Raw genomic sequence first — 14,532 nt, 5'->3', positions numbered from 1 at the left:
TGTGAACTGTGTGCGCAGTAGCCGCACGTGCATCAACAAAGTAGTGCCAAGCGTGCGCCTGTGTCATAAGTAAAGGGCCGGCTGGCTTGACCGTTAAAGGCTGCTGTAACCCCCAAAGTACACTCCAAACAAAATAAAAAAATATTTTCTGTGTTTGTGAATTGTGTGCGCAGTAGCCGCACGTGCATCAACAAAGTAGTGCCAAGCGTGCGCCTGTGTCATAAGTAAAGGGCCGGCTGGCTTGACCGTTAAAGGGTGCTGTAACCCCCAAAGTACACTCCAAACAAAATAAAAAAAAAATTTCTGTGTTTGTGAATTGTGTGCGCAGTAGCCGCACGTGCATCAACAAAGTAGTTCCAAGCGTGCGCCTGTGTCCCATAAATAAAGGGCCGGCTGGATTGACCGCTAAAGGGTGCTGTAACCCCCAAAGGGCACTCCAAACAAAATAAAAAAAAATTTCTGTGTTTGTGAATTGTGTGCACTGTGGCTGCACGTGCATCAACGAAGGAGCAGCGCCAAGCGTGCGCCTGTGTCCCATAAGTAAAGAGCCGGCTGGCTCATTTCTTAAAGGGTGGTGTAACCCACAAAGTGCACTACTCTCCAGCAAAAATAAAAAAATATTTTCTGTGTTTGTGTGCGCCTTAGCCACACGTATATATCAAATCAATATAACATAAATAGAGGACCAAACTTTCTCCGATAAAAATAAAAAAGGGAAAGATCAAGAACCACTTCCTCCTAGTGCTGAAGCTGATGCCACTAGTCATGACATAGACGATAACATGCCATCAACGTCGTCTGCCAAGGCCGATGCCCAATGTCATAGTAGAGGGCACATACAATCCCAAATGACAAAGTTCAGGAAAATGACCTTAAAAAAACATTTAAATCATCTGAAGAGAAACGTAAACTTGCCAATATGCCATTTATGACACGGAGTGGCAAGGAACGGCTAAGGTCTTTCCCTATGTTCATGACTAGTGGTTCAGCTTCACATGACGATGGAAGCCCTCCTCCCGCTAAAAAAATCAAACGAGTTAAGCTGGCAAAAGCACAGCGAAGAACTGTGCGTTCTAAGAAGATATCACAAATCCCCAAGGAGAGTCCAAGTGTGGTGGCGGTTGCGATGCCTGACCTTCCCAGCACTGGACGGGAAGAGGTGGCTCTTTCCACCATTTGCACGCCCCCTGCAAGTGCTGAAAGGAGCACCCACAGTCCACTTGCTGATATGCAAATTGAAGATGTCACTGTTGAAGTACAACAGGATAAGGATACTGGTGTAGCTGGCGCTGAGGAGGAAGTTGGCGAGGAGGATTCTCATGGTGGTGTGGTTTGTTTAAATCAGGCTCCGGGGGAGACAGTTGTTGTCCGTGGGATGAAAAAGCCCATCACGGTCATGCCTAGGCAGAAGACCAAACATTCCACCTCTTTGGTCTGGCAATATTTCTATTCCTGTTTTATCCAAGGAATCGGTGGATGAGGAGGATGAGGACGACATCTTGCCTCCGTAGAGCCAGTTTGTGCAGGGACACATTAATTGCCAGCTTGTTTTGTGGGGGCCCAACGAACCAATCATTTCAGCCACAGTCATGTGGCAGACCCTGGCGCTGAAATGATTGGTTTGTTAAAGTGTGCATGTCCTATTTATACAACCATAAGGGTGGGTGGGAGGGCCCAAGGACAATTCCATCTTGCACCTCTTTTTTTTCTTTGCATTATGTACTGTTTGGGGCCTAGTTTTTCAAACTGCCATCCTGTCTGCCACTGCAGTGTCACTCCTAGATGGGCCACGTGTTTGTGCCGCCCACTCGTGTCGCTTAGCATAGTCATCCAGCTACCTCGGTGCAACCTTTTGGCCATAAAAACAATATTGTGAGGTGTTAGGTGCTCAGAATAGACTGGAAATGAGTGGAAATGAAGGTTATTGAGGTTAATAATTGAATAGGAGCATAAAAACCCACAAATTCTGTGATTTTAGCTGTTTTTATGCTTTTTTTTCAAAAGAATACAGATCCAAAACACCAAACCCAGAACCCAAAACACAGAAGGGTGGTTTTGGCAAAACCAATCCAGATCCAAAACACGAAGAAAGATCCAGATCCAAAACCAAAAAACAAAATATGAAAAGTGGCCGGTGCACACCCCTAGTTTTCAGGGAACGCTTGAAGGATTGGAGACTAGAGGAAAGTCATTGTGCGTGGTAAGGCATTCCATAGAGTGGGTGCAGCCTGAAAAAAGTCCTGTAACCGTGAATGTGAGCAAGTAATGCGTGGGGATAAGAGACGCAGATCTTGTGCTGAGCGGAAAGGTCGGGTTGGGAGATATTTTGAGATGAGTGAAGAGATGTATGTTGGTGTGGTTTGTTAATAGCCTTATGCGTAAGTAAAAGTATTTTGTATTGAATACGGTAGAAAACCGACAACCAATGGAGGAACTGACAGAGTGGGGCAGCAGACAATGAACGTTTGGCGAGGAAGATCAGCCTCGCAGCTGCATTCATAATGGAATGTAATGGCGAGAGCCTGTTTTTGGGAAGACCATTAAGGAGACTATTGCAATAGTCAATGCGGCAAATAATGAGTGCATGGATTAGAGTTTTTGCAGTGTCTTGTGTGAGATATGGTCGAATTTTGGATATGTTTTTTAGATGTATGTAACATGATTTTGAGACAGATTGAATGTGGGGAACAAAGGACAGTTCAGCTTGAGGGGCAGGGTGGATTGTCAAATTATCAACAGTGATAGAGAGATCAGGTTGGTAACTATTATTGGCCGGTGGAAATATAATTAATTCTGTTTTAGAAATATTAAGTTTTTAAGTTTGAGGTGGCGAGATGCCATCCAAGATGAAATGGCAGACAGATATTCAGTGACACGGACCAATACAGATGGAGATAAATCTGGGGAGGATAGGTAGATTTGAGTATCATCCGCATAGAGATGGTACTGAAATCCAAAAGAGCTGATTAGTTTGTCAAGAGAGGTGGTATAGATTGAGAATAGCAGAGGACCTAAGACAGAGCCTTGCGGTACTCCAACTGTTAGAGGTAGCGAGGAGGAGGCAGAATCAGAAAAACGAACAGTGAAAGATCGATTAGATAGGTAGGATGAGAACCAAGAAAGAGCTCTGTCCTTAAGACCTAGGGATTGCAGTGTTTGTATGAGAAGAGAGTGGTCAACAGCGTCAAAGGCAGCAGAGAGATCTAGAAGAATTAGGAGTGAATAATGGCCTTTAGCCTTGGCAGTGACAAGATCATTCACTACCTTAGTCAGTGCTGTCTCTGTGGAGTGTTGGGAACAAAAGCCTGACTGAAGTGGGTCCAATAAGCTGTGTGAGTTAAGAAAGTGTGTGAGGCGGGTGTAGACAAGTCTCTCAAGTAGCTTGGAGGGTCATGGGAGCTGGGAAATAGGACGGTAATTTGAGAGAGTGATAGGGTCAGAGTATTATTTTTTTCAGAATGGGAGTGATCACTGCATATGACAAATGCATAAAAGGGATTTGGACAAAAGTGGAAATTGCTTAATTTATATACAATATTTCTTTGTTAGATGAGGAGGGTGGGTGTTAAGGCACTACAAATCCCATTTTACCTACTCACCTATGAAATAACATGTCATTCAGCTGCTGTGCCAGTATAATCTTTCTTCATATATCAGTTTGAGAGGCAGTAATAAAGGTTGACTATTATTTCCCTGACTACAGATGTGGACAAAAGCTGTCACTGAGACTGCCCGTGCCATACAGAGCACCAGATGGCTATTGTCTAGTAAATGTCCCATGCCCCATACAATAAATATGTGTGATTTCTGCTTTTGCAGTACCTTTGACATAGCACTTATGCTCAGGGTGAGGCTTGCAGGACACTGCTGACAGCAGCACTGGAGCCAGAAGGACACACGACACCCCATCAGCGGCAGCCAGCACTTAAGGACTCACCGACAACTCAATGAGCACTGCAACTGGATTAGTCACCTGGCTGGGCTGCCTTCACAAAGCAGAGCATGGACCTACTGTAGCTATTTCTGGGCAAGGAGACTGGACCAACGTTGATTGGGCGGCATCTATATGACTTCTGGTGAGTAGGAGGCGCTGCACTTGCAGTTGCGCTGAGTCACTATGCAGCAGCGTCACAGGGAGGGCCAGAGAAGCTTCATGCCCCATGGTAAATCCGGCCCCATGGTTAATCATAGCAACCAATCAGATTCTAGCTATTATCTTCTAGAAGGTGATAGTTATATGATAAGTAGAATCTGATTGGCTGCTATGGGCAACATCTCAGAATTCTGGCCCTGATTCAGAGCCGCTCGTAAGCGGCCGCTCGTTCGTTCTGACCGATGTTCGCTCATCTGCGCATGCATACGGATTGTAATACGCATGCGCAAACCAGTCAGTGCGGCCGAAAATCGTTTGTTCGCTATATAGCGAATGCCTGATACTTTGAGTGACAGGAGGAGGCGTATGTGGGTGGTAACAGGGGAAGGTGCTTGAAAACGGGGGAGTGGAATTAGAACGCAGGCGTGCTTAAAGGTCAAAATGGGCATTTTATGGGTGTGCATAATTAATACAGCAGCGTCATTGACCACGTCACTTGGTTTTTTTTTACTCAGAACTGCTCGCAAAATAGCGGTTGAAAAACCCAACCACAAGAATAGCGAGCAGTTCATACGCTGTTCGATGTACTCGATTAATCTAATAAATAGCGGACATGACGTATGGTGCGAGCGGCAAGGGGGCGCATTTTTCAAAATTACAACCGCAAGTTCTGCTCGCTCGTTCAGACTTAGAGGCGTGAACAGACCGCAATGAGCGAACGGTTCATTTGAATAGCCACCCCTTGTTTTAGAACGAACGACCGCAAATAGCGAGCGGCTCCGAATGAGGGCCTCTGTCAGAACAAGAGATGTGCGGTGCGGTTCTCCAGAAATCAGAATCCACCTGAATTTTGTGAATCCGGATAAATCCGAATAGCGGTTCTGATCTTTTTGAGGATAGGAATTCAGATTTTAAATCCGAGTTTTGGGAAAAGGCCCCAAAATGAAGATTTTTTAAAAAATCTTGGTGCCGTTTGGTGTTAGCCGATGCCATGCCTTCTCTGGCTTTGCCTTTCATTAGATATTAAACTGTCATAGACAGTAGGGTGATTTGCCTTTTTGTTTTGAAATTAGCCTGTGTCTGAGCCTTAAATTGTTCTCCAAATCAAGTACATCTTGCATCACTAGGCAGACCCAGGATTGTGGGCAGGCCTATGGTGGCAGTAGGGGAGGAGGGTTTTGATTTTCCGTTTTAGATTTCATCACTATTGACCGCAACCAGTGGCGTATCTCTAATGGGTGCATGGTGTGCGGTGCACATGGGCCCCCGGGTCCAGAGGGGCCCCGCACTGCACACCCTGCACCCACATTATGTAAAACTCGTCTGTGGTCCTGCGTCCAGTGTCAGCGCTGCACAGAACACCAGAAAATGACCGCCGTGGCCATTTTACCGGCGTTCTGCGCATGCGCAGTAGACTCTGGGCACACTCTAGTGCCCGGAGTCTACTGACTCTGTGTTGGCCGGCCAGCCGCATCAGTCGGCTGCTGGCCGCTGGGGAGAGAGGAGGGGTACCGGCACGAGGAATGCACACGGGCCCCCTCCTCTCTTAAGATGCCCCTGACCGCAACTGACTGTTATAGCGGTGGTAAGCTTCAGCAACCACAGCTTGTCCAAAGGACCGACCATCGGTCGTTCCTTTGGCCAAGCAGGTTGCGATGGTGACTCGGTCGCAGTGCTGGGGTCGTGGATGCAGCAAGAAGGTGTCTAGACATCTCCTGCTGCATTCGAATTTGGGGTGGAAGGAACTGTCTAGCTCTTGTGTTCCTTCCATTCTGAATCAGGCTCTTTATCAAGGGACAGGTTGTGAATTGGGGAGAGGTGTGAATTTGGGTAGTCACAAGCTTTTAAGAAACATTTATGGAAGCGTGCTATATGTAGTAGATTTAGGACCCGTTGCTTCGATGATTCTGCGGTTAAAAATTAAAACTCCAATACTGTCAGTCTCATCAACAATATTTTAATTTCGAAATACTGGCTAGAACCAGTGTACTGTATCTGAATCGCTGTGCAATCCGTTCTGATTTACAGCTGCAAACTTCATTAGGAATTATTTGTCAGCTGCTATAATAATAGAATAGATGAGAAACAACATACATAAAAACAAACGAAAAAAAAAAATCTTAATATATATAAAAAAAAAAACTTGTATTATAAAGGATGACAAATACTACAAGTCACCATGCCTAAGATTTTACATTACATCATGTACAAATAATTTTTTGTGGTTTTATGAGGCCTACTCATACTGTACTTTTACAATAGAGGCAGTAAAAAACATAACGCTACAATTCGTTTCCGTATAGAGCATCTGCACTGGTTAGGGTCTAGCGCAAAACTTTCATGTAACAAGAGCTAACAACTGGCAAATGGGCAATTTAATAAACAAAATGTATTTCCCCATAAAGGCAGGATTATCCTAGTTATACATACAGAGGCTTTATATAACATACAACATCTCTTATTCACGCATACAGAGGGTCTTATATAAACTATGGAACTTGAATAGTTTTCAGTATAAAGGCGTCAGGAAGAATTTTTTCCTACTGTACGGTTCTTGCACATCAACCAAAATAATACAGTATTAACTTATAACAAGTTATAAGTGAATACTGCAACTGCCACTTTTTGCCACCCTGTAACTGCCACCTTTTGCTTGTTGCTTGTATGGATTCTGATGAACATTCTAAGTATAGGCAGCAGTAATATTAGCCGGCAGGTCGGCAAGATGTTAGCACTTGGAATCTTAGAGGAAGTGGGAACTACATATATTTATTGTGAGTTTGTCCTGCACCAGGTACATAACATGGGAAATCTAGGTTAAGAGCTCATTGAGGGGGAGATGTATCAAACATTGGAGAGTGGAGAGACATGAAGTGGAGAATTTGCCCAAAGCGACAAATCAGCTTCTGTCATTTATCTAGCACAGTCTTTGAAATGAAAGTTAGAAGCTGATTGGTTCCTTTGGTCAGCTGCTCCATTTTCTCTCCCTCTAGGGATTGATACATCTCCCCCTAATAGTGGCTTGGATTTAGTAAATGCCACATCACATGAGCTTGGCCGAGGCATCAGGCCATTACCACTAGACACATTATTCAGTTCTGTCAGAAAAGGGGTGGTGAGAAGTAAAGTGTGATAAGGGGGCAAATACCCACTGGGACCATCATATTTAAGCTTTTTAGCCATTTACGTTATAAGGTGTACCTGCCTACTCTCCTGAAATGTCCAGGCAAGTTCTGAATTTTGGCAAGTTTTCCTGGGCTCACAGGAGAGTAAAAACCCAACCTGATTGGAGAAGTGCGCTAACCATGATGAGGTAATTTGCCGTGAAACGCGTCATATTGGCCCTTCCCCACATGACTTGATGATGCAATTCACAGCACCACGCCCCTGCAACTGCCACCTGCACCTACACAGGGCATCTTCAAAAAGTAGGCAAATATTTATTCCTCTATTGCCTCCAAAATACTCATCCAGTAACATAAATAACAGCCTAAGGGGTCTAAAGTATGAAAAGTGATAAGAAAAGTAATAAGGTGCCAGCCAATCAGCTCCCAACTGCCATCTCACAGGCTGTTTTTGAAAAATGACAGTTGGGAGCTGATTGGCTGGCACCTTATCACTTTCTTATCACTTTTCATTCTGTCTCCTAACACTGCTTAGTAAATAGACCCCCAAATGTTGTCCACCTCTGTCCAACTTCAGTACTTGGTGGCTCCAATGGTTTGTGCTGCTATGAGAGTACAATTAAGATGGTGCTTTAACACCAGTTGATAGTTGATAATGTACTGTAAATTATAATCTATAGGTCCATACTGTAGAAATGATGAATATATTTTCCTTTTACGATAAATTGATGCAGTGATTGACTTGGTGCTTTACAAAACAACATTAAAGGCCATGAATCACATTATATAAATGCCAAATAACAGGATTTATTTTACTAATGGAATAATTATTGGTACTGAGAAGTACAGAAGAGGGTAATTACTAAAAATAGTGCACGATACGAATGGCAGTCGGACAGACTTTGCTTTCATTGTCTAACTTGCTGGTTAGACAATGAAAGAATATTTTCCTACTTAATACTATACGTGGGAAAGCGAAACAGTTACTATTATACAGATGTACTTTAGCAGTTTGTTAGCAAACAACTCCTAGTGGTCACAAAAGCTGCATTACACAGAATGATATCATTACAGGTTGAGTCTCCCATATACAAATATTCTGAAATATGTAATATTCCGAAAATACGGAATATTTTTAGCATGACTGAGATAGTGAAACCTTTGCTTTCTGATATTTCAATGTACACAAACTTTGTTTAAGGCACACAATGATTACAAATAAAGTATAAAATAATCTTCAGGTTGTGTGTATAAGGTGTAAATGAAACATGAATGAATTTCATGCATGTACACAAACTGTTTTTGATGCACAAAGTTATTCAAGGTGTATATACTGTAAAACATAAAAGCATTGTGTGTCTAGCTTTGGGTCCAATTTACAAGATATCTCATTATGGTATGCAAATATTCCAAAATACGGAATATTCCGATATCCAAAATACCCCTGGTCCCAAGCATTTTGGATATGGGAGACTCAACCGTATCAAGTTTTTAAAAATGTTAAGATATTATACTTTGAAAAATGAATTCACTTAAAGCGTCACTTTCTCAGTAGGAGAATTTGCTTTGCAAGTGAATATACAATTATACAGTATAAGAATACTGTATACTTTTAAGTTGGGAAATCAGGATAAACATGACTGTAGCGCCACGGAAAGAGGGTGTGGTCTCGCTTCCGATGCATTGGACCATTCCTGCTCCTCTAAGAACACTCTCTGAATGCGCCTGGCAGCAGTGGATTAAAGATAACCCTGGCCCATTTGGAATAGCGAGACAGAGCTCTCCAACCAGGACTGTCCCGCCTAAATTAGAAGGTATGATGTAAGATTTAATAACCTTTTTTATTTAAACCAATAATTTATGATGCATAAACACGGTCAGATCAGACAATGATAAAGATATCGTTGTCCGATCGTCCTGCATGTGCTGGATGATCATTATCAAACATCCAGCACAGCACCAACCCCCAAACGACTAAACGACCCGTGATCAACGACCACGGGTCCCTATAGTAACCTGGTCGATATCGACCAGGTTGTACTGCATGCACAGGCGATGGTCGTTAGCGTTATCGACCATCCGTGTACGCGCGTCGTCCGTTGTTTGGGGGTTGGAAGGGGCTAGAAAATGGTCGACATAAACGATCTAACGATAAACTATATCGTTTATATCGTCCTGCTAAATCTGACCGTGTGTATGTACCATTAAAGTGACAAGAACTTTATTGCATTAGTATTTGACTGTGGAATCTATTCACATTAGTAAGAATCACAATTAAAAAAATTTCAAAGCTTCATCTAGTTCTTTAAAGTCTGCAGGAAGACATGAAGTGGGACATATGTTTCATACAAAATTGTCTTTATACATATCTGTGCTGTGTCCGTAACCCCGGAGATGAGCCAGCTTGGCTAATAAACGGCCTCTGATATAAACATCAAACATTCCTAAAATACCAAGGACGAACTGTGGATTTGCTTGAAGCCATATATTATATATATACATATACACAAATATACTGCCCATTACAATAGAGAATAATTATAGTGGCATTTTAATGGTATTACTTTATGTTTATGAACACACATGAGATAAAGGTACAAATCATATACCAATTTTGCAATTCTCTGCAACATACAAAAATGCTGAAATATTACACCTACAGTATTATACGTCAAACTAAAACTAAACATAAAATATATGTTTCCATAAATGTCTGTTGCTTGTCACTGATGATGCCCTATTTTGGTACGTCCAAGATGGCCAGTAAGTAGTAATATATAATCATTGCCAGGGTGTGTGACCTGGACTGCATAGGTGCCAATCCCCACCCCTGGCACCCCAAGACCGTAGTCGCTATCTGGTCTCCTCCAGCACTTATTGTATTAAGTGAGATGGGTACTTATGTACTTTACAGACTCATTGCACAAAGAACTCAATGTGTCCTACACGCATTATTATTATCAATCATGGTAATGTCTGAATCCCCCTCATGGAGAGGACCCTGACGTCATCAGCCAGTGTCCAGTGTCACTCCCAGTGTCCAGCGTCATTCCCTACCATCCAAGTGGGCATAGAGGGGGAATATAACCTTGTGGCAAGCGTAGTGAGCCACCGAGCCCAAACCGTGGCGAGGGGACAACTTTCTTCTTTAGGTGGGGACAACTTTCGGTACTTGTGTACGGAAAGTACACAAGTACCATTTAAAACATTCATTGGGTTCTCTCTGCAATGAGTCCGTAAAGTACACAAGTACCGTGAGATGTATCAAGCTTTTTAAAGAGTAGTGGAGAGGACAAGAGGAGAAGTTACAGATAGTAACCAATCAGCTTCTACCTATCATTTTATAGAACATAAATGCTACCTCAAAGCTGATTGGTTGCTGTGAGCTTTTCCACATGTCCTCTTCTCCACTCTTTAGTAGAGTTGTGCTCTGACCCCCGTGTTTTGGTTTTTATTTTTGATCTGGATTCATCTTCCTGTTTTGGTTTTGGATCTGGTTTTTTTTTTTTTTTTAAAGTTAAATTGATAAAAAGGTTTTAAAAACAGCTAAAGTCCAGTCACTTTTGCAATCCAAAACCAGAAATTCAGGTTTAAAATCCAATTTCCGAATACAGAAAGATCAGAACCGCGACACAGATTTATCCGGATCTCCTCGAGAGATCAGAACCACCACTCGGATCTGTCAGGATTCCCAAAAATTGGGGGGGGTTCAGATTTCTGAAGAACCAGACCGCACAGATGGCGCAGCGGTATCTGCTCTTCCTGGGCTGTGACATCATATTCCAGTGCTGCACTCCAAGCCTGTTACCAACATGGAGGAGCAGCAACCGGTTAGATGCTGCCCACTGCTCTTCGTCCATTTCCCTGACCAGCACTGGGGAAAACAGAGACTGAGAAAGTTTGAATGAATCACATTAGGTTTTTCGGCATCCCCTACCATCAGGCAGCCTAAGTGATCACATAGTTTTGCCCAATGGCAGCGTCAGCCCTGTGTATGGCGCAGAACACTTTGTACCTCTTTTACTTGTTTACAAAGATAGACACAAGACCACATCCATTACCACAGATGGTCCTTAGCAATCAGTGCAGTATAACACATAGCGGTACATTTAGTCATCAGCGGGTTTGACCAATAGATTTAAAACGGCAATAGAAATAATAGCTAAATAAGCCTGATTTAGCAGTTGCCGTTTCAAATCTATCGCTGTTGATTGGTGGATTTGACAACGCGCTGTATCGTGAAATGAACCCTAGAGATGCGTCATATAACATCCCCCAGTTGTAAAAAACTGATACTTTACAAGAGGGAGTTTATTTACTGATGTTTAGTTCCACTATATTGTAAGGTATCATTTTCTGAAAGTGTGAATATACGCTCATATATAATGTATAGATTGTATAGAAGCCTGTTTGTAAAACGAAGATGAGATAATATACAGCAATTAATGCTAACAGATTTGTTTCTGTTTATACTTATTTTATCCTTCTCTCCCTGAATATACTGTAGTATATGATCCACTACAGATCTATAGTTCAACAAATTAATTAATATGAGTTAATTAAAAGTACAAGGGAAATAAAAACTTGCAAAAAATTCTGTTTCAATAGCTATCCTCTTCAGTGTATTATTAAATCACTAAGTTTAACATAAAATAAATGATACATTTGCGAGAAGCCATCCGCCTTTTGCTATCAGGGGGTCATTCAGACCCACTCGCGAGCGGCAGTACGCTCGCAAGTGGGTCGATGTTCCCCACTGCACATGCGCACGACGGAGGGAGCTCCGTCGTGCGCATGCGCGAGACCCGGGGAGCGACAGGCTTTCCATCGCTCCGGGTCTCGCACCAAAGGGGGCGTGCTGACGATGTTGATTGACAGCACGCCCCCTTTGGTGGGCGTGCCGGAGGCGTGGCGGCCAGACGGAGGCATTCCCGTGGGAACGCCTACCGTCTGAAGCCGGCCCCACTGACATCACTAGTGATGTCAGTGGGAGTGATTTTGGCTCTGATAGAGCCAAAATCACTCCAGGGCTTGTGGCAGGGAGACCCTACCGCAGGGTCTCCGTCGCAAGTCCGATGGTCGCGATGGTCAAGACCATCGCGACCATCTTTTTGGCCGCTCGCATATGCTGTGGGTGGTCACCCACAGCTATACGAGCGGCCAGGAGACCGCTCCATTTTCATGGAGGAGGGCCCTGATTCAGAGTGAGCGCTCTGGTCAGAGCGTTCGGCTCTGAATCAGGCCCTCAGTGTATATTAGGATTAGCAGTTGGAGGGGTAGTTTGGAACGTCACTTTATAATACACAAGTGATGAATACATGTATTACATCACATAGAAGCTATTCTTTTATTTGGATCATAGTGATGTCACTCATAAATAAATGTTTAGACAGTAGTGATGTCACCTGAGTCACATGGGCCACTTTGAAAGTGTTTTCTGAGGGGCTGACAGTAAATGGGTTTGGTATACTGATGAAATGTCGACATGTAGAGAATGTCAGCAATGTCTGTTTATGGTAAGACTATCCCTAGCCCCACCACTAACCTTAATCCTACTGCTAACTCTAACCCCTAACACTAACCCCTAAACCTAATCCTAGTGCAAAATGTCAACATTTCATATTGACATTTTCCAGGTGTCAATGTCAATATGTTCACTATGTTGACAGCATAAATGTCAAATTTCTGGTGTTGACATTATACATTGTGAGTGCCGAGTCGACGACTTAGTGACTGCATACTAAAGTAAAGGTAGAACACACCTCAAACAAGTAACTTTCTTTGTTTCTAATAGAAAATGTAAAAAAATAAATCCTTTGTGACTTATAATATTCTTGTGTTACTGAAAGGACAACTTATAGCTTAGGGATAGTCTGCAGGCACAGCTTAGGGATAGTCTGCAGGCACAGCACTTTTTTTTCTCTCTCACTTAATTTTATCCCAAATGAATATGTTTTGGGTGGAGGTATTGTTACAATTTGAGGTTGAAGAGCTTCTGTAGTGAGTGTTTTATTTGGCTTCGACTCGACTTGTTGGCCGAGCAACTTTGTTTCATTCACAGGTTGGAACTAATGCGGCCAGCACATCTTAGTCTAGCTCTCTATTTGCAACACTCCCTATGGCATAACTAGATGGTAATAGCTCCGACTTAGATAAAAACATTTATTTAAGGGTTTCCACCTTCACAGAAACCACATGCTGACATCATGGCCTCTGTTGGTTCTATACCATTGCTGTTAGTACCCAGTGTATTTATGGCTAGATGGGACACAGAATATGAGAGGACTGCAGGCTGAAGGGCTGGTACCATAGGAACCAATAAAATGTAATTCTGGGAGGTCTATAATAAGGAGTATTTGCGGTGTTCCTAGCATTAGTCAGTCCCCCAACCACACAGGCCCACCAACTGCACATACACTGCCACAACATGCCCCAGTGGCAGGTACAGTATGTACAGAACCCTACAAAGTAAAGCAGAGGTTGAGACAAACATCCATAACTTCTGAGCAAATCAGGACATTGCAGATGATATGGTGGGACTGAGCCCTCAAATAGGGACTGTCCCTTCAAAATCAGGAACTGTTAGGAGGTAGGCACTTCCTCTGTCACAGGTAATTTGCCTGCCCCCACCACCACCCCACACACGCATGTACATGCACACACATTCTTCCTTCCTTCACCCTCTGATTTAATCAACACAAATGTTTAATATTATATCATCAAATAAAAATATATATTTATTAATTGATTTCTACAAGTAAAAAAAATTATTGGTGGGGATCACCCAAAGTCAGCACATGATCTACATCACTTACTTGCACACGTTAAGGTTAGGAAAGTTATTTTTAGATTTTTTTTGTTTTCCATAAAAATATTTGTTCAATTTGAACCTGTTTAGATTGTTTACGAGATATCTAAGTAGGATAATGTGGACGACACTTCAGGCTCCACTGAAACCTCTGAGCACTGGGAGTGTTAAAGGGATAACAATCAGTCGTTTGCTCTTCCCTCATTGCCCAAAGGGTGGCTTGAAGGATGGGTGCTCTAAAGTGCTGATGAGGATGACATCTGATTAGTTGAATACAGCCAATCAGTAACTGCCCCATGGGCATAACTATGGTGAGTGCAAGGGGTGCCATCTATATGGGGTTCAAAGCTTTACGGTGGCCAAGGATCCAGGTCATATAGTTGTGTACTAAGTTCCCAGAATTGCCCACCAAGCAATATTTGGCACCATATGTGAGGGCACTTCAATGCGGCATAATATGAACTTGGGACACTTCAATGTGGCATAATATGTACTGAGGACACTGT

The sequence above is a fragment of the Taudactylus pleione genome, unplaced genomic scaffold (genome assembly GCF_031769625.1).
Source record: "Taudactylus pleione unplaced genomic scaffold, aTauple2 ptg000524l, whole genome shotgun sequence".
Taxonomy (NCBI): Eukaryota; Metazoa; Chordata; class Amphibia; order Anura; family Myobatrachidae; genus Taudactylus; species Taudactylus pleione.
The sequence above is the reverse complement of the archived record's forward strand: the minus strand, read 5'-3'. Positions refer to the sequence as shown.